General features: G+C 47.5%; 1 pseudogene across 1 annotated transcript in view; it reads right to left on the minus strand.

Annotated features, from left to right (window-relative positions):
- The window catches only part of LOC145510051 (solute carrier family 22 member 4-like), a 40,430-nt pseudogene extending 21,691 nt beyond the window's left edge, over positions 1-18,739 (minus strand). Inside the window, exons 1-3 of the transcript XR_014056649.1 lie at positions 18,346-18,739; positions 5,289-5,392; positions 3,519-3,673 (exon numbers count right to left, since the gene is read on the minus strand). The product of XR_014056649.1 is annotated as a solute carrier family 22 member 4-like (transcript). The remainder of the gene's footprint in view (positions 1-3,518; positions 3,674-5,288; positions 5,393-18,345) is intronic.
- Positions 18,740-19,511: the final 772 nt, after the last annotated feature.

Below are 19,511 nucleotides of genomic sequence, written 5' to 3' on the forward strand. Positions count from 1 at the left end.
ATAGTCTGACAGTTCCTTAAAATGGTAAAACCTAAAATTCCCATATGATCTAGCAAGTCTGCTCCTAGGTACATGCCCAAGAGAACTGAAAACATAGATCCACAAAAGACTTGTACTCAAATGCTGATAGCAACGTTCTTCAAATCAGTCAAAGAATGGTAACAACCCACATGTCTGTTGCCTGATGAAGAGATGACCAAAACGTGGTATCTGCATACGGTGGAGTGCTGAGTCATTCTGCAGCACAGACCAACCTTGACAACATTAAGTGAAGGAGTCAGTCACAAAGGCCACATATTGTAAAATTTTGTTTATCAGAAATGTCCAGAATATAGACAAATCCACACAGACAGAAAGTAGATTAGTGGTTGCCAGGAGCTGGGGAAAGAAGAGAATGGGGAAGTAACTGCTAATAAGTTTCTTTCGTGAATGAAGAAATGTTCAGGAATTAGGTACAGTCGATGATTGTATGACTTTGTGAACATACTAATAACCACTGAATTTATACACCTTTAAAAGAGTTAACATTATACTATGTAAACTCGATTTTAAAACTTTTAAAAACTATGTGGCTAATAAAGTCTGCATAACAGCCTGAGCTTCCTGGTAGCCAAAGTTACAAAGGCAGATGCCATCAGTTATGCATTTATCAAAAGGAAGAAAACATGAAGACATCAGAGGAAGCAGCATTTTAAGTAGCTCAGCATGCTGGAACAAATATTGTTAAGAGTGCTGGGAAAATACTGAATGAATGAATCAGTCAAGACAGGAGACAGTTAACTTTGCAAAATAAATTCAAGCAGCTAGTTATGAGAAATAAAGGAGGATGCCACTAGTGTTTCACCCAGAGGCTTTGGACAGGTCAAGGGTGTTACTTCTGGGAAACAGTAGGAGATTGTGAGGGGAGAGCTGGAATGTGGGTAGGGTCGGTGTCCTTGGTCCTGAGTGGTCACTTGCTGCTGAGCCAGCATCATTCTGGCTGCTCCTTCACTTTTAGGTATATCCATGTTCTGTTTCTTTCTTCCCCTTTCTTGTCTCCTGTGACTCGGGCAGGCTTTATAATTGTTAATACTGCAGAGCAAGGAGAGAATCCACTTTTATACTGTGTTGAGAGTGGGAGTAATTCAGCTTCCTGAGTTAATGTGAGAACTCCTAAAATGGCAGATTATCACCACAGAGTCTTGCCAACCCTTCCCTGGAGCCAGAGGGCAAAAGTGAAGGTGAAGGCCCAGACAGAACTCAGACCAGATCCAGAGCTTAGGTCGCTTTTAGTTCAATGAAACCCATAATTTGGCTATTTCAGTTCTAGAACACCAGAGAGCGCTGCTGCGCTGCCAGAAGCCAGATGTTGCTGCATCTCCCATCCCCACCCTACTCCAGGCGCTCCCGAGGGATTCCGGCTGCTGCAAGGGGCAGGTTGATTTTCAGTGACACCGAAATGTTCAGGCCTGAGAATCCAGGCAAGGAGTTTCAAACCAGCACACAAACGTCAGCAGTTTCCTGTAGAACACAGTGGAGTAACACTATAGCCAGGGAGGCTCCCAGAGCACCCTACACAGCTGATGGAGAGCCCGCTACACCCAGTGTCCTGCCCACTGATTGCTGGCTTATACATCTAGGCTCTGACTGATCTTACAGCTCTTACTTTTCCCTTGGCCTTCCCACTCATGTCAGCATAAGGAGCAGGGAGAGAAGTTGGTTGTGGTGTTAGGGTCAGCTGAGCAGAGACTTCCCTGCAGGAAGCCTGGCATGGGCTCTCCTGGCCTCATCCACTCACACGGGGGAGGAGGCTCTATGGCTTCAGAAGCACCCTGTGCCCCTGGAAAGGCAGGTCAGCAGGCCCTGGGGAATGCCGTGCACGGCACAGACACTGCCTGACTCCTGATCCCAAGGACAGGGCTTCTCTGGCTTCACTAGGACCTCGTGCCCTTCCATTTCAGGTGATTTTTTAGGTTCTCCTAAAGGTGCTCTGCTCACTTCAGGCAGATTCCTCTGTTTAGTCTCTAATATGCTCTGGTCCAAGCAAAGCTACCCATTGGGCTTTCTAGGTATGGGGTGGTCACCAAAAGGAAGATGGAGTGTGTGGGCTTTAATCCATGAGAACAACAAACTCTGCTGTGTCCAAGAGCCCTGTGTCCTTGGCGTCATCAGGCGTTAGGAGGTTGCAACTTCTGTCCTGAATTCTTCCCGTCTCCAGTTTCTAGTACCACTGGCTGGCAGCTCTCTGTGTCCTCTCAACAAACCCTTCTCCCCTCCCCTCTTCCCCCTGCAGAAAGGAGAGACGTCCTCTCCTGCTGAAGAGGGTGCTTCTGCTGGAGCCGTGTGACTGCAGCATGCCCTCCGCACCTCCTTCTTCAGATGCCAAGGCTAGGCCTTTGGCAAGGAGCGCTTCACAAATGATTAAAGGGGTAGAATTTGAACAGTTTCAAGTTGGCAACCTGACAGGGTATACACATCCTCAACAAAGAGAACACAGGATCTCGAAAGCCAATGAGTCACCCATAATCTTAAAAGCTATCAGAATTACCTTACTAGATTCAGACTTCTGAGATAAGAATCATTAGACTTCATTAAAGGGGTGCTATTGGCAATTACACTGTAGCAATAGGGACAAACTGGGACAGCCAACAGGGAATATGATCACACTAGAGGTTATGGGAATGAGTGTCTATTGTCCCAGAGGAGGCCCTCTCTCACCTGAGGAGGCGGCCTCAGAGAGCCTGCTGGGGACTCTCACTCCTGCAGATGACACTTATCAACATGCCTGGAGCTCACCCTGCTGCCTCCTGGGGAAAGCTGCTGAAGGCCTTGGGGGCCTCCTCCTGACCTTTAGCTTGTGAGTCCCTCTCATGCAGCCTGATATTCCAGCAGCAAGGCTGCTGCTAGGAGATAGGATGGCTCCCAGCAATGAGGCTTGTCCTGTATGCAGCTGATACGCTCTGGGGGTGGACTTTGACTTAGGGGTGAAGCCAGATCTGCCCAAAGATGGACAGCTGGCACCAGACTCCTGTCTGGCATGTGCCTCCTCCACCTGTGTACCAGCCGCACCGACCACCCTTGATCCCCCTATAGGTCAGGCCCAGCTGCCAGGAGACCATTTAGCCGTGGCCCAGGCAGAAGTCTTGAGCCTTCATAGCTCAGATCAGACACATCCCCGGACTGACTCTCCCTCAAGAATCCCTCCTCTGTGTCTCTCCCAAGCCCTGTGCTCCTGAAATGTGTCTCAGTTATCACTTGGTTGGCTCTTACTCACAGTCAGATTTCAGGGCCAGCAAAGAGCTGGCTCCCTATGAGCGCCTGCCTTGCCTGTGACCTGTCAAAGAACCTGTGACCACAGCCTCCTCCCCAGCACATATGTCCCCAAAGCTGATCGCGTTTTGGAAGCACAGACCATGAATTACAGTGCTTCCTTCTGTGCTGAGTAAGAGTATTCCCTGCGCCCTCTTCAGTGGCCCCCTCTTCCCAGGCCTCTCAGAGGATGGAAAGGAGGAGTCCTGCAGGTCAGAAGCCATTCTTACCTAGTATGAAGGCCACCACGTAGTTGGAGATCTGGCCCATGCCAACGATGAGAAATAACATGGTGAACATCTCCCAGTTGATGGAAAAAGTCTGCAGAAAGCTGAAGCCAGTCTACACAGCCATGGTTGTGAAGAGGATGGTCTTTCTGCCAAATCTGTAGAGTACAGCACAACACGAGAAGTGGCCTTTGCAGGTCACAGCAGCACTGTACTCAGGGCTTGTGGAAGGCCTGAGTCAGGCATCCATGCAGACTGTTTTTCTCAGGGCTGTGACGGGCTTTTCTCCTATCACATCCTCCCAGGTTCTTCCTGGGTGAGGTCTCAGAGATCCTTCTGCCCAGGAGGTAACTTTCTGAGATTCTGAGCCTCCTGTGGAGGCAGCATATCTTGAAATCACAGAGCAGCTTATGTGAGGACCATGTGGAAATTTGCTCTTTAGAATGAATCACAGTAGAAGCTGCCATCACATTTCTGGAACATGAGCACAGTACAAACTGAAGATACATCTAATGTCAGCAACATGAGAATTCTGTCAACCCAGAGCCAAGAGTCCCTCTGTGTCAGTGGTCTCCAACCTAGGCTGTGCTTGGAATCAAGAGAGCTTAAAAAATACTGTGACAGCCTTCTGAGATTCTTATTGTCTGGATGTAGACTGTTGGATGCAGTATGGGTATCAGGGCTTAAAAATATTTCCCAGGTGACTCTACTGTGCATCACAAATTGGGAACCACTGCTCTATGGAAAGTAGCTTCCAGCAACATCCATAAATGTCACTACAGTTGGCTTAAGTCTTAATTTCATTTTCTGATAGTGTCCAATGGCTCAAAGGGAACACAGGACAACATCTCCCATCTCATCTTCCACATTCAGGTCATCTCAGGCTTTTGGGTCTGGGGTCCCATTGGGCTTCACGACTAAGGGAGGGACAGCCATTCCTCTGGAAAGCCTCCCCCAACACTGCCATTGAGCACTTCCACCTTCTTGCTCTGGTCCCTACAGAACATTCAGGGGTCAGTGTGGTCATGTCTTCCCAAGCTGTGATGCTATCTCCTCCTGCCTGTGCACTCCAGGAGGCCCTGAACCAGCCAGGGGCCTGACCCACAGTAGAGGCAGGTGCACAGCTAAGGAGGGGTACTCACCATCTGGCTTTGCCTCTGGCTAACAGCTGGTTGTGGATAGATCACATGGCAACCAAAAACTGAGGGTGGGGTGAGGAGGCCGTGGGGAGGCAGCAGTGTATATTTTTGAGGAGCTCAGATGGTAAAGAATCTGCCCACAATGTTGGAGACCCTGGTTCGATCCCTGGGTCGGGAAGATCCCCTGGAGCAGGAAATGGCAACCCACTCTAGTATGCTTGCCTGGAGAATTCTGTGGACAGAAGAGCCTGGCAGGCTACAGTTATGAGGTCGCAAAGAGTTGGGCACAACTAAGGAGAAGGAAATGGCAACCCATTCCAGTACTATTGCCTGGAAAATCCCATGGATGGAGGAGCCTGGTGGGCTACAGTCCATGGGGTTGCAAAGAGTCGGACACGACTGAGCGACTTCACTTGTAAGCGACTAACAGTTAGTGATATAAGGGCCCCATTTTCCAGTGGGGCCCCACAAGGGGCTGAGCACAGAAGATACAGGATACATCATAGTTCCTTCTGTCACTCACTTGGTGGCCTATGGGGCCTCCCTTTCTTTGGTGAAAATACCCTAAATTCAGTCCAACCCCAGGACAGGCAGTGTATTGACAATCACCTTTCGTCCCTCCCAGCATTCTTACCTGTCTGACAGCTGCCCAGACACAAAGGAGCCGAGGAGCACGCCTACAAAGAACAGGGAAGTGATAAGGGGCGTCTTCCAACCCTCCTCACACACCAGACTCCACTGCCAGGGAAAAACACAAAGTGTGAGCCCAGCCCTCCAGCAGGTCCAGCCCCTGCCCAGCTCCGAGGGCATTTTAGCGTGGCAGCCAGACAGGCTCTCCTCCCCTGTGCCAGGCTGTCACTACTGTGCAAAGAGCATAAGCTTTGGGTTGACTGCTGACTCTGTCAGTCACTGGGGCAAGTTACCATCCTGCCTGAGGTTCACCCTCCTCTTCCGAAAGGAGGGGTGATACCTCTGGCCCTGCTTACATTGTGTACTGAGAAGTGAGCTGAGGCATGGCTTTGACTGGCGACCCCTCAGCTGTGAAGTAGTATGAAGCAGAGGCACCATTTCTGCTTCAGAAGTTACCCCGGCATGGAGGGACAGTGTTTGAAATTCTTGCAGGGCAGGGTGGAGGGCATGGTCACTTGGTCCAGGTATAAAAGCTTCTTCTATCTGTTGAAAAATGCAAGTGGTCCCCAAAAACCTGTGATTATATTTTCTGAGCAGAATCCTCCAGAGAACCCTGTGTTCCATGAGCCACGTAACACCGTAGGCCATGCGTAGGGCTTGATCCAGAGCCCCACTGTGCTAGATGTGGTGTTCCCGACCCTATTCACTGCTTCTTACCTACCCTCTACACTCCTCCACCCTCCTTTCCATGCAGCCCTCCCAGAAGTGTGGTCCCTCCCACTCCCCAGGGCCCATGGACTGTTGTAGCTCTAACAAGTCCCTGCTTGTGAACCCATAAAATGAGAGTTTCAGCTAGAGTTTGTTATCAGCTCTTGACTTAAGTCAATTCAGCATAATCTCAAGGGGAGGTTGCAAAAATTTCAAAATGTGTTCAGTGAGCTTTTGTGAATTAAAAAAGAAGCAGGTGCCACTAAGTATTTTGGGATAGTGGGTCAGGGGATTGCTGTGTGTGGTAAGATGATAAAGTCTATAGGAAAAACCCCCTGCCTCCCACCCAATTCCAGCCCCCCACTCAGCAGTGGTACTGCACCCATGACATTCCTAAGGCAGTTTGGTTCTTAATCCTTTCAATTTCCCTGACATAGATTTAAAAGTGAATTCACATATTTGTATCATGCTCCATTTGCAGCAGAGAGAGGTGGATATAAGAATACATACAAGAAAAATGTGTACAACAAAAAGCTAAGGGAATTGTGCCAAATGAAAATCTCAGAGGAGCAGGAGTTACAAAAATAACCAAACCAGGGGTAAGACTGACCTCCGGCTGTCCTGCCCAAAGGCCTGTCAGTTTGCCAGGGAAGCCCTGAAATCTGGCTTTGAATATCCCAGCGGCTTGGCTCTCAGGATCACAGTGTGCAGAGTAGTAAACTCATTCTGCAAAAGCTCAGTTTGTCTGAGTACCGAGACCTGGGAGAAGCCTCTCCTATATATTTCCTTCCACAAAGGGGCCACTCTGTTATTCTGGGAATAATGTCCTTGAGAACACCCCCATCCTGGAGACAACAGCAAGATTCATGAGACTACCTTGCGTTGTGCTTACAATGGGGCTCACAGGGTGGCTGGCCAAGCACAGCTCTGCAGAAGAAAAAATAATGTGAACCAGAAACTCTCTACCCCTCAGGCACAACTGAGGATAAGTCTGAAACCACACCCAGAGGAAGGCTGCTTCAACTGGGGTAACTTGAATGGGCTTCAGGGAAAAAGGCACAAACCCTCCAAAACCATATGGCCAGATTCACAGGATCTGCCAGGCCACGGGTCAGAAGGGAGACTGAATTAATGGCCACCAGCTTCTAAAAGTCACTCTCTCAAGAGCTTGGGATCTGCCCCAACACACAGATTGAAGCCCCAAAGCCTCATGGTGTGGTACATAACCCATTTTGCAGAAGAGTAAACTTAGTCTTTGAGACTAGTGTTTGCCTGAAGTCAAAGCAAGTAAATGGGCAAGCGAGATAACAACTTGGGCCTCAGAACTTTACCTTGTACCCATGTACTGCTTTGGACAAGAACACCAAAGGCCAGATAAAATGAGTTTATTACATACCACTCCTACGCTTCTTCAAGGAATGTGACATCAGGACTAGGGGCAGAAGACCTCCACCACAGCCATTACCCTTGAACAGAACTAAGAAAATCCCAGGTTTGGTGGGGCTATTAAGTATCCATTATCAACCATCACCATTCCATCTGCAGCCAAGCAGAAAAGCTCTTCCCAAGATAATGTGCTCTCTTAAAAGCATTTTTCTATCAGGACGTTGCCTTTGGGCAGCATAGATAGGACTTAAGAGACAGAAAGGAAAGAGGATAGCTGTCAGATGTCAAGCCTTGCATCAGCAAAATAGTAAACAGAACTGGCTCTCTAATTTTCAGGCCCAGTGTAACCTGAAAATGTAGGACCCCTTGCTCAAAAATGATTAAGAATTTCAAGGTGTCAACAGCAGAGCATTAAAAATAAATGTGAGTCCCTAGGTGACTGCAGGGATTGATGCCCATCAAGCTGGCCCTGATTGTGGGTCAAGCCTTGTCTGTTTGGGGAATGCACCAAGGAAAGGAATTGTGAATTGGGTTCTGAGAAAGGTGAGGTGAGGGCCGGCTCCCCATTGCTCTCCTACTGGAGGCCATGAGGCCATGGTTCTAGGTCCCCCTTCCCTCCCTGAAGAGGCTCCCCCAAAGCCCTGTCTGCATCGTGCAGCACAGAAGGTGGCCATGTGCACACAGCAGCTGTCTGCCCCAGGCCCGTGGAGGGTGCTATCTGTCTTTGGTGGAGAGTGCTGTCTGTCTCTGCTCACATCTGGTAGAGGAAGGCAGCTGGACCTCATGCTACTTATGGTTGTTTCCAAGGGTGGGTTCCCTCTTGGGGAGTCACTGTACCCAAAGAGTCTCTTTGAAAGTTGCAAGAGGCCTGGTAATAGGATACAAAATTGGCAGATAAAATATTGGCTTCAGCTCACAGGACTGGTGTTCCAATACATCAGCTGCCAGCCTGTAGAGGGACGCTTTTCTCCATGGGGCCATTCTTGAGTAGGCCAGGCCCTGCCTGCCCCAGCCCCCTGGGGTTTTAGGGGTGTATCTTAGGGCCTCAATTTCAGGTCCCAGGGAACTCCCTGTGGTTAACAATGACATGGCAGGACTAGTGGGAGACAATCTTTTCCTTGATGAGACAGAAGTGTCCTGTGGGTCTCTGCACATGTGTGTACACACATGCACACACAAACATACATACACAGGGTCAGCTCAGAGCCTAATGGCTGATGGCCTGGTGCGAGGCTGTCTGGCATTGCCCTGGAGCTATGCCCTCAGGTCAAACACTACCGTTTCTGAAACATAACCCACACTCCCACGTGCACTCTGGACAAAGAGTGGAATGTCCCAAACTGTGCAGGGTTGAGGCCCTGGATATACTCTCATAGGATTACTGTGTCTGTCTCATCCTCCAGGTCTTAGACCAATATTCCCCATTTGACTGAGTCATTTAGCCTTAAAGAACAAAAACCAGGTCACAAGGTAATAGGGGACATGAGGACACTTGACCTAGAAGATTATGCATATCATGCCCTCAACAGTAATAATAGAAAGGACAAGTACAGTGTATTGATTGCTCATTGTGTGCCTTGCATCATTCATGGGATCTCAAAGTTGCCATCTGAAAATGGGTATTCCCTTTATCCCCATTTTACAAATGAGGAAATAAAGGCACAGAGCAATGAAGTGACTAGTGGGTTGGTAAAAGGAATTGCTTAATCATTTATTCAACAGTCATTGAGCACCTGCTCTGGGCCAGATTCTGAAGGGGCACAAAGCAGACAGGGTCACTGCCTCCACAAAGCTCAAGGTCAAGCATGCTTTACAGGATAGATCAGGTGTGCATATGTGCATGCATGAGCCCAGCCATCCTGGGTGGGATGTTCTTGGCCACTGTGTCCTTGCTCTCTGGCAGGACAGGAAAAGAGGCACCCCCTGTTCAACCTCCTCCAGATGGACAGAGTTCTAAAACCTGAACACATTCATATAATCATTTTAGTTAACTAAAGTGTACAAGGCTAGGCACGTGGTAGATGCTTAACAAATTGTTGATGAACAAATGTTGAACAATTAGGAATAATGGAAAACTAGTTTGGAAATGTGTGGTATCACACAGTCCTTTGAATTCACCCTCAACCTTGAACTCTGCAAGTAGCCAAAGTCTAGTAATTTTAGCCTTTACCAAAGCCATAAAGGATCATAAAGATAAGAGTATCCCTGTGACTACATAGAACTGAGAACTCTGGAAGGCAGCTTGATGCTGAGCAAAGAGCACAGGCTCTCTTGGGTTCTGCCATTTCTGACTGTGTGACTTTGGGCCACTCATTCACCCCTGTTAGTCTGCTTTCTCATCTTCAAAGAGGTGACAATAATACTCCCTCCCAAAGCTGTTGTGAGCATTGGACAGGAAATGTAAGTAGAGTGTCTGACAGCATCTGACACGTTACAGACCTCGTTAAAGGGTAGTTCCCTTTCTACTAATCTCATGTGTTTTGCAAACAGCATTAATGAATAAGCAAAGCAGGTTGTACTTAAACCTGACTAGGCAGGAGAGATTGTTAGAAATGAGAACTTTCAAAGAAAAAAAAAAAGAAATGAGAACTTTCTATTCAATGACTAAAAACAGAAAAGTTTTCACCACAAGGTGTAAAATCCCTTTATAAATGGACTTCAATCTCAGAGACAACTGTGAATGAAAAACTAGCAATAGTTCATTTAAGAAAGGATTTCTGTGTTCTCTTATTTCTCATTCTGTGGGGAAAAGAGTAAGTAGTAGTTAGTTAATAATAGTATATACCTCCATCCACAATTTCTTCTTTATAACTTAGTTGTAAACTTAAAGCTGGAAATTTACTGACTATGGAGTGGTGGGGGAAAGCTTGCTATTTAATTCTTTTCGTTTATAAGAGCTTTATTGAGATATAATTTACATACCATAAAATTCATTCTTCTTATGTGTATAATTCAGTGTATATGTGCATAATTCATTTATAATTTACTATATTCACAGAGTTGTGAAATCATCGTATTATCTAATTTTAGAACAGTTTCATCACCCCTGAAAGAAACCCCATGCCCATTAGCAGTCCCTTCCCATTCTCTTTTCCCAGCCTGTGGCAATCACTGATATACACTCAGTCTCTTTGGATTTGTCTATTCTGGGTGTTGGGTGAGCTGACATAGATTGTGAAAGAATTCACAGAAATATTAACAAGAGAAGAAAAGAGAGTTTTTATTCCCTTTCCAAGGGAGGAAAGGGCCAGATGCACAGAATGGTTGCTGGCTCCCAATGGTGGTGGTTTGAGTCTTATTATTGAGTTCAGAGGGCAAGGTGCAGGAAAGAGGTGGTGGGTTCATATCTTTTCTGCTCCACAGTTGTATCTGGGCTAGCTGTGCTTCAATAGGATGTGTTTTTTTGTTTTTTTTTTCTGAGAATCTGTAACTTCTTGTCTTCAGTAATTTTCCAGTCCTTGGGTGTCTGAAAGAGACTTGATAGTGGCCCTTGACAGGTGCTACTCTATTTTGAACAATGTTAGATGGGTTTACACTGGACATTTAATATAAATGGAATCATACAATATATAATCTTTTGTGATTGGCTTCTTTCAGTTAGCATAATGTTTTCAAGGTTCATCCATGTTGTTCTAAGTATCAGTACTTCATTCAAGTACTAAGTATCAGTACTTTATTCCTTTTTATGGTTGAATAATATTCCATTGTTTGGATATACCACCTTTTATTTAGCCATTTACCAGCTGGTAGACATTTAAATTGTTCCTACTTTTTGGCTATTATGAATTAAGCTGTTATAAACTTTTGTATACAAGATATTGCAAAGATATATGTTCTCATTTCTTTCGGGTATTTCTAAAGTGGCTGCATCATTGTACAATCCCAATAGTAATGAACAAATATTTCAATTTTTCCATATTCTTATCAACACTTGTTATTGTATATCTTTTTAATTTTAACCATCCCAGGAGGTATTAAGAAGTATTTCATTATAGTTTTGACTTTATTGTGGTTGTGATTTTCCTAATGGCTAACGATATTGAATATCTTTTGTGTTGAATCTGTAGATCAGTTTGGGGAGTTGCCATCTTGACAATATTATCTTCTGCTTCATGAACAGAACATGAGATATCTTTTCATTTATTTAGATCTTCATTTCTTTCAAAGATGCTTTATAGTTTTCAGAGAATAAGTTGTGCTTTAGAAAAATAATTATTCCTGAAGAACTTTCTTTAGTATTTCTTGTAAGGTAGCACTGCTAGCCAAAAATTCTCTTAGGTGTGTGTGTGTGAGAGAGAGAATATCTATTTCAGTTTTAAAAGATAGTTTTGCTAGTTACATTAATAAGATTTTTTGGTTGATGTGCTTTTTCTTTCAGCAGTTTAAATATGTTATCCCCCTGCCTTTGGCCTCCTTTGTTTCTTTTTAAAATTTATTTACTTATGGCAGCACTGGGTCTTTTTTGCTATGCACAGGCTTTCTCTAGGTGCAGCGAGTGGGGGTTACTCTCTAGTTGTGGTGCACAGGCTTCTCGTAGTGGCTTCTCTAGTTGGGGAGCACAGGCTCTAGGGTGTGTGGGCTTCAGTAGTTGTGGTGCACGGGCTTAGTTGCCCCTCAGCATGTGGAATCTTCCCGGACCAAGGATCAAACCCACGGACCCTGCATTGGCAGGCAGATTTGTAACCACTGGACTACCTGGGAAGTCCCCTCCTTTCTTTCTTATGACAAGTCAAATGTAAATCTTATTAGGGTTCCCTTGTATGTGTCCAATTTTTCTTATTGTTTTCAAAAATTTCCCTTGGTGTTTGATTTTAAGTAATCTTACCATGATTTGTCTGTATGCAAAAATCTTTTTGTTTTTTCTTGGAATTGAGCTGCTGACTTGTATAGTTTTTAATGTTTTTAATCATATTTGGTAAGTTTTCAGCCATTATTTCTTTCACTATCTTTTTTTCTGCTCCTTTCTCTCCTCTCCTTCTAGTGTTCCCTTTATGCACGTTAGTCTGGTTAATAATGTTCCATGTTGCTCTAAGAACTTGTTCATTTTTCTTCACTCCTTTTTTTCCCATTTTTTGGATTACACAATTTCTATTTCTCTGTCTTCAAATTTGCTGATTCATTCTTCTGTCTGTTCAAAGTTACTAGTAAGGCTCTCTAGTGAATTTTTAAATTTCAGCTACTACTGTTTATTTCAATTACAGAACTTTTATTTGATTCTTTACATAACTTTCATTTTAACATCTTAATTGGTATTCTGTATTTGATGAGACATTGTCATTGTACCTTCTTTTACTTTTTAAGCATGAATTCCTTTAGTTCTTTGAAAATACTTATAACACTGCTTTGAAGTTTTTGTTAAATCTGACATCTAGGCCCTTTCAGGCAATTTCTGTTTCCTACTTTTTTCCTGAGTGTGGGTCATGTTTTCCCGTTTCTTTGTATGTCTTGTAATTTTTCATTAAAAACTGGACATTTCAGAAAATACACTGTAGAAACTCTGAGCTTTGAATTTTCTCCCCTGCACTCCTTCTCACCCCGACACACACCAGGGGTACCTGTCTTTGTTTTTGTTTGCTTTTTTGTTTGTTTAATGACTTGGCTGGACTCTTAATAAAGACTATTTCCCCTGCAGTGTGAAGCCTCTGGTGTTGCTCCTCAGAGGACACAGCCTTAGGCATGTGTGCAGTCACACTCGGAGAACAATGGATTTAGCAGGGCTCTTTTTGACTGTCTCTTTCCCCATTTTTTATATTAAACTGTGTCCCTCTGCTGATACCACACCTAGCTGTTGTTGTTGTTCAGTCGCTAAGTCGTGTCCAACTCTTTGCAACCCCATGAACTGCAGCATGCCAGGCCTCCCTGTCCTTCACTATCTCCCTGAATTTGCTTAAACTCATGTCCACTGAGTCAGTGATGCCATCCAACTTAGCTGTTAGGCTCCACCAATTGCTATATCATTCCTTTATTGTGGGTTGGGGCAGAAAACATGCCACAGACTAGTTCAGTTAAATTCAAGCCCCTTTGAAAGAGCAGTTTTGAGGCAAGTCTTTGAGGTTTGTTTTGACTCCAGGAGCGTTGCTCTGAGCTGTCTCTTTTTCTGGTTCTCTCCGGTAATCTAGTTGCCCTATGGGTTAGCTTTATGCTCTAATGGAGCTACCAGTCTCCTCATAATTGTTTACCACCACAATTTCTGTTGTTTTAAAGAGCACTCTCAGGCTTCAGCTTCTGTACATCCTGTGTGAAATGAAGTTATTTCTTGTGGGGATAGCTTCAGAGCTCTCTGTTGTTACGGACTACTTCTTCCCCTGGGGGAAAATATCTGAGCCTCCGCTCCAGGCTGGGGTAAGGGAAAGTGCCCTCAGAATGACACTCCCTGCCTTATGAGTTAGACTCTGGTTGGAAGTGGTAGCATCCTTTTTGGCTTGCCTCTCTTGGCATGGGATCTCCACTCTACAACAAACTGGGATAAGGGCATCCAGGGCCCCCATATTGTCAGCCTGTGGAAACTAGAGTAGAGGTGCCACTACAAGAGTATGGACTGAGTGGAGGATCGGATCCCCCAATTTCCTGGCTGCACTCACCAGGAATTAAGCCTCTGCACTTGGTGCTCAGAAGATGGGAGGCTAAATCTTAAAAATCTCAGTATCTTTCTTTTCTTATATTAGAGGTAAAGAAAAAGCACCCATAGGTGGAGAGGCATTGGTGAAGAGTTCTGTGGTCATCAGATGTGGAGCCAGAGCAAAAGACCCAGGGAGTTTAAGTGGGATGGTAGGGATGGGAATGGAGGGGCCTGAGGGAAGAAGAAGGGGCACTCAGTCCTATTTCTAGTCCTGTAAACACCGAGCAGGAGCCACCAGCCTTGGACTGTCTGTGTCCATTGTTGGGATGTGTGAGTCAACTGAGCCTTTCCCCAGAGGCTCTATTCTTTCTATTTCAAATGGAGATCCCTGCCTTTTTATTTTTATTTTTTGGACTCTAGAGACATGCTTAAAACTAAAGCAAGGCTTCAGATAACAAGGCAGGCCTGCATTAGCCTGGAAGAACCCACCTGCCAATGCAGGAGACATAAGAGACATGGGTTCGATCCCTGGGTCAGGAAGAACCCCTGGAGGAGGGCATGGCAACCCACTTCAGTATTCTTGCCTGGAGAATCCCATGGACAGAGGAGCCTGGCAGGCTACAGTCCATAGGGTCACAAAGAGTCAGACACAACTGAAGTAACTTGGCACGCACACACAGCCGGTCACAAAGAAGAAATTACAGTCCCTTCACAGGCCCAAGGCATCTACAGCTCCTCTGACCAGCTCCGCCAAGCCTTGTTTTTGTCAATACACCACCCTATCTCTTGGACAAAATGTGAGGGGTATGCTGCCCACCAGGAGAGATGGACAAAATCTTTATCCAGAAACTTGGCAGGAGGCTTGGGTGAAGCAGCCTCTGGATGAAGGCACATTCTGAGATCCTGGTGGCCTTTGTCAGAGGAACAGAACTTAGAGGCAACAGACAAACTGTTTGGCATGAAGCAGCTGATAAACAGGGAAGCAAATTCAGGCCACAGCTAGGGAAAGCCCCTCAGTCTCCTGTATTTGTTCTCTTTCTGCAGCACTGACTGGAAATAAAAGTCTATTGGTGTTGGCTGGATGCTGAGGTTCCCACTTTATCCCCTTTGGAATCTGCCAGAGGGCAGGTCTGATATTCAGGCTGTCCCGACAGCCAAGCTGCCAGTGTCACACTAGCCAGCAGTATTCCAGGGCAGGCTGCAAGTCTGACGGAAAGAAAACAGCCTAAATCTGCTTCTTGCTCAAACTCTTCAGCTTTGGCAGAGGCCCCAAAGGAGGTACATCCCTTTGAGCTGCCATATGGAGTCCCAAGTAGTTGTCAGGGGCTAGGCTCATTCTGGTCTCATTGTTCCCTCTTTCACTGCTCCTAGTGCCTCCCATAAGCAACCTGTTAGCAAAGGATAAGGCCCCTTTGTTCCTATTTTATACCTTTGAGCTGTGGGTAGGGAATCAGTGTGTCCTATTCTGTCCAAGCTCTAATCCCAGGTCCCAAGAAAGATAGCACAAGGCTAGTGCCTCCAGAGCCCCAGGCCCTTTGTTGGACATTCTGTCATGGTTAAGGGCAAAGTTGCCTGCAGCTCCTCCCATGGGTTCCTAGAGGATGCCTCCAGCTGAAGGAGAGGATAGCAATTGATATGGTGGAGCGGCAGCCCTGCCTCAGATCACTGGTGGTCTGACACAGAAAGCTGCTCTTTACCAAACAAGCCCCCCCCAACCCGCCCCGGCCCAGGGCCTCTGGAGTATGGGCCCTGGTTCAGAGATGACTGCCTAGTTTTCTCAGCCCATGGACTGAAGAGGGTCAAGTGTTCCATGGGAGAAGAAGACATGTTTGAGGCAAAGGCCAGCGCATGGCTAGACTCTGGCCAGGAGCCAGACTCACCCCTAAGGTTTGTCCAGTGGCCCTGCTCCTGAATCTAGGCTCCCTGGAGATCAGCACATTCTCTGTACTATTTTCACAACTTTGTTCTAAATGAAAATTATTTCAAAATAAAGTTTTGTTTTTTAAAGTGATTCTTAGCTCTAAACAGGACAAATAAATTGCATTTCACAAATAGTCCTTGAGGAAGGAAACTACCTTATACACCTATATACCCAGACAGATGCACTCACCCAGGTCCCAACTCAGATACCAGGTTCCCGCCTCCTGGCATCCCCTGGAAAGTACTTGCATGGTAAACATGCCCTCCTTTGGTCCCTGACTGACCTGTCTTCCCTGTGAAGGGGTCAGGGGGTCAGTTCAGGTGGCTCCTCTGTCCCAGAGGGTATGCCCGTCAGGAGATCCCATACAGAGGTATAAAGCAGAGACCATCTGAGGATGATCCCTCTGCCAGTGTGGGGCAAGAGGGGTGCGGAGAACTTCCTCAGGGTCTCCAACTTGCTCTTGTCAGGGAGATGAGGGCGTTTCTCCCCCAGCAGTGGATTCAGACCTGTGTCCTATCCTCTGGCCCTAGAATTCCACCCTGGGAAAGGGGCTCTGCCTTCAGTAAGTCTCATCACCCATTGTACTGGCTGAAACCTGGACCTTAGAACAGCTCCCCAAATGCCCATGATGTCCAGCCAGAGGTGACAAGGTCCTGCCCTTACCACTCCTCATCCACCCACCCCTGATGCCCATTTGCTGGTGCTATGGGATGTTGCATAGCACATGATCTCACTGAATCCTCTCAACAACTCAGATAAGCTGGGCAATCTTATGATCCTCATTTTTAACAACTGTAATAAAATTCACACAACATAAAATGTACCACCTTAACGATTTTTAAGTGTATAGTTCAGTAGTGTTAAATATATTCACATTATTGTGCAATTAATCTCCAGAACTCTGTTCATCTTGTAAAATGAAACTCTATATCTATTAAATAACACCCGATTTCCCTCCCCTCCCAGCCCCTGGCAACCATTCTACTTTCTGTTCCCATGAGTTTGACTACTCTTCATATTGTATATAAGTGAAATCAAACAGTTTCTGTCTTTTTTTGTGACTAGCTTATTTCATTTGGCATATCTTCAAGGTTCATTCATGTTGTAGCATGTGTCAGAATTTCCTTCCTATTTTAAGGCTGAATACTATTCCATTGTGTGTATATACCACATTTTATTTATCCATTCATCTGTTGCTGGATATTTGAGTTGCTTTTACCTTTTGTGAATAATACTGCCATGAACATGAATATGCAAATATTTGAAGGCTAGTGCTTAGGGGCGGGGCCAGAACCAGTCCACCCATCTGACTCCAGAACTCTTTGTCCCACCACCTCTCTAGGGAGAACCACCCACCCTGCTCACTTTCATGCTTCTCCCCTCCTTCCTCCCAATGACTAGGGCTCCTTTGCTTTTTATTTTACTCCTAGTACCCAAAAAGAAAGCAAGTAAGGGAAAAGCTGCTGGAAAAGGCAAATCCTATTGTGTGTTTGTGAGTGTGTAATGTTGTACATCCTCAGATGGCGAACGATGTATTTTCCCACAGGCCCACATGGGCAGGGTGTAACAGGGATAGCCATGGACTTGTAAACCAGCAGCTACCTACCCACCCCTCACATCCTGAGGTGAACAGAACTATTAAGAAAGGGGAAAGAGATAGGTGAACCCAACTGTCAAGGAGGACTGAAGTTAGTAGGGCCAGCTCTAGCCCAGATGCTGACCGCACTTCCAGGAACTGGGATGAGCTGACCCCTACTTTTAGATGCCTCAAGATTGGACTATGGGCAGAAGGCAGGTAAGCAGTAGGAGCCCCATTTAGGGGATCAAAGCCAGAGAAGCCCCCGAGCTCTATGCTTATACGGTCTCTGTGAGTCTGTCCCTTCATGAGTGCCTTGAGACCAGGGTTATGCCTCCTCTAGTTCCCTGTTCTCCACCAGTATCAGGAGGCCTCCTGCTCCTTTGTGGAGAAATTAGATCCTCAGGACAGGACCCAAGCCTTACCATAGTTGAATAGCAGAAAAGGAGAGCCCCTGATGCTTCCAGAAGTCTGTGGCCAGGGAAGAGACCAGACCTGCCCATGCCCTTCCCAGCAGGAAGACTCTTCTCTGTGTCTGCACATGGTCTCAGCAGCATCCCCACACCCTTCCTCATGCCTGCCGCAGGAATTTGACTCAGTCTGTACATCTGGGGAGCCTGGGGTTGACAGTATCTAGGCTCTTGGGGAACAACTTCCTCTTGTGAAACTGCCAGAGAAAAAGGCAGTTGACAGCTGTCTCCCTTCTCAGTTCTTCATGCCCTCCCTACTAGACAAACTGACCAGGAATACTCCTAAGTGAGTCCTGCCCTCTTGGGCTGCACACCTGTGTTACAAGTATAACCCAGATGACTGCTAGCCAGGTCTGATGAGGAATTGGGGATGCTGAGCCAGGCACGGCTAGGGTGTCTCCAGGGGGACTGATGCAGATGAAGGGTCACTCACACACCCACCTCGGTGACGATGGTGGACAGGTAGATGTCCTGGCTAAATTCCCAGCCATCCAGGCAGCCCTCCTGTTCCAGCTGCTCCAGGTCCACATCGCGGCCCGGCTCCAGCCCGAGCGCCCGAGAAGTTGACGATTGTAGTAAGTCGGTAGCGGCGGCAGCTCTGAGGCACCTCGCGGCCGTCCTGCAGCCTCAGCGGGACACTGTGGTTGCGCCACGCGCTGCTCAGGTTCGCGGTGTCCGGCACCCGGCAGCGACGTTCCGGGGTCCCTGCCAGAAACACGACTGACATATCGTTGAAGCCGTTGGGGATGATGCTGGCGTTGAGCAGGAAGAAGATGAGGCGCTGGAAGGGCCCCCATTTGCCCAGGAAGGCGGTCACTTCGTCTTAGTCCCGCATGCTCCGCGACGCTCTGCAGTTGGCAACGGGGGGTGATGAGAGCGCGTTCCCCTGACAGCGCCGCGCGGTCCAGGGCGTGGGCGTCAAAATGTTCTCGCGGACCAGGCAAGCTGAGTGGAGGCGGGGCACGCAGTCGGGACCTTTCCTGGGAAACGGGCTGCCGGCGTTAGTTGCTGGGAGCTGGACGCCACTTTCTGGAAGCAGAAACTCGGGACCACACCCCCAACCCGGCCAGGGCGAGACGGGGCGGGGTGGGGCTCCGGGGCGGCTCCGCCCGTGCTCCGCCCCTCACCCGCGGCGGCCCGGCGGGGGCTAGGAGGTCAGCTGGCCGCGAGCTTAGGAAAAAGAGGACTAGTTCCAGCGCCTCCCCTACCTTGCCCCGGCGCGCCCCGGCGCCCCCTAATTGCTGAGCGCCCAGCCCCGGGCTGCCGGGTTGGGCAGCGTGTAAGGGAAGAGTCGGGCGTAAGGGCAGAGTCGAGGCCGCAGAGCAAGGGCTCTGAGAGGTCGGACCTCCCTGTCGCCGTCGCCTCAGGCCTCGTCCGGGGCTGGGATGTCTCCGCTGCCGCTTCCAACTCGGGGTCTGAGCTCAGGGAGCCTCGGGCGGGGCGCGGACGGGCGAGTCTGTGGAGCCCGGTGCTCCTGGAAAACCTTTGCGGGCGCAGGAGTGACAGGAGCGCGCCCGCGCCCGCCGACCCTCCCCCAACCCTCAATCCTAGGCTGCCGGATTCAGTCACCTGCCGCGGCTTCCGGACAGCCCGGAGCCTCACCTTGA

Source organism: Giraffa tippelskirchi, chromosome 6, assembly GCF_054371585.1.
Source record: "Giraffa tippelskirchi isolate mGirTip1 chromosome 6, T2T-mGirTip1v1.2.pri, whole genome shotgun sequence".
NCBI lineage: Eukaryota > Metazoa > Chordata > Mammalia > Artiodactyla > Giraffidae > Giraffa > Giraffa tippelskirchi.